Source organism: Nematolebias whitei, unplaced genomic scaffold (assembly GCF_014905685.2).
Source record: "Nematolebias whitei isolate Nwh7 unplaced genomic scaffold, NemWhi1 Nwh_scaf_13436, whole genome shotgun sequence".
Lineage (NCBI taxonomy): Eukaryota > Metazoa > Chordata > Actinopteri > Cyprinodontiformes > Rivulidae > Nematolebias > Nematolebias whitei.
Window position 1 is genome coordinate 1 of NW_023631981.1, and position 1453 is coordinate 1453.

At 45.1% G+C, this 1453-nt stretch overlaps 1 long non-coding RNA gene across 1 annotated transcript; it reads right to left on the reverse strand.

The window, feature by feature from the left end:
* Positions 1-116: 116 nt before the first annotated feature.
* Positions 117-918, reverse strand: LOC119429973. The gene is made up of 3 exons (XR_005187877.1): positions 752-918; positions 506-651; positions 117-250 (listed from the first exon to the last, which is right to left on the reverse strand). It is a non-coding gene; the product is annotated as an uncharacterized LOC119429973 (long non-coding RNA).
* Between the last annotated feature and the right edge of the window lie 535 nt (positions 919-1453).

A 1453-nucleotide genomic window follows, 5' to 3' on the forward strand; every position in this document is an offset into this window, starting at 1 on the left:
AGGAGGTGAGGACCAGAGGAACAGGTGGAACAGGAACAGGATTCTGGTCTTGAGGGTCAAACTTTGTTTCTGATGGTTTAAATTCTTTATTTTTCATTTCCTTAAAATCTTTTTCTTTTTAAAATTATATTTTGTCAAAAACTAAATCATAATTTTCACAGCAAGAGAACCAGAACCAGAACCCTAAGTGTTCTGGAGCTGAAGCGTGAAGGTCCGACTCACCGTGTGCGCGGCGCTCTGCTCGTTGAAGCTGAAACAGGAAACGAGTCGATCAATCAGAGCGACGCTCGTTAACGACAAACGTCTCAGAACAGGAAGCAGAACGCCTCCTTATCGGGTCAGTTCTGTCAGAACCACCTGATCCACAGTCGGACCCTTTGGCTGAACTTTCTGTTCTCAGAAGTTCGAAATGTTTTAGATTTTAAAAGATCAAACAAAAACAAATGTAACAAAATCTAAATCCAGGTCTTTGATCCTCTGCTGGACTCCAACAGGTTCTGCTCACCTGTCCTGACCTCTCATTGGGTCCATCTGAGCCCGCCTCCTCCCCGCCTACTGTGACATCACTGTTGGTGTCAGCTGACTTCTCTGTCGCGGCACTCTGGTTGCCGTGGGCGACGGTCTGCTCCTTGTCGAAGCACTTCTGAAGAGCTGCAAGGGAACAACGGATCAGAACCAGGAGGGGGTTCTGCAACTGAAGCTTTAAACCTGCAGGAGTCTGGACCGGCTCGACCTCAAACCGACACCTCACCTTTTATTTTCTTCTGCAGGGTGGAGTTTTCAGCTTGGAGGCGGAGCAACTCTCCATCTGCTGGGCCAGAGGTGGAGTTAGCAGGAGGACTGGTTACAGAGGCTCCGCCCCCATCCTTCAAGTGTTGGTTCTCCTGTTCCAGCTGCTCGATCTGCGTGCACAGCTGGAGGACACAACACAAGGAACAGTTCATTACACAGCAGAGGAGACACAGAGACAGATGGACTGACGGTCAGAGACTCAGACTCCGAGACACAGAAGAGACTCGGGGACACAAAAATTCAGACTCAGACTAAGAGAAATAAAAGATTCAGAGAAACAGAATCAGACTCAATGTCAATTTATTTCTATAGCACTTAAAAACAACAACCGCTGACCAAAGTGCTTACAGTTAAGACGGATAAAAAGAGTACAAAAAGCAGCGAGTGCCACTCAGAAACATAAGAAAGTTAACAGTAAAAACACAACAACAATAAAATCAGCTCAAAATTTATTCTCAAACTCTGCGTGGATCAAATGCCAAGAAATCCAGATGAGTCTTCAGCAAAGATTTAAAAGTCTCAACAGTCTGAGCGCTCTTTAAATTCTCTGCTAAACTGCAAAAAAGTTCAGTCTGGTCCTCTGGACATTCAAAAAAACAAAAAACAAAACAAAGCAAAAAAATGTAGAAACGTTTCGTCTCTCGGATGAGAGACGAAACGT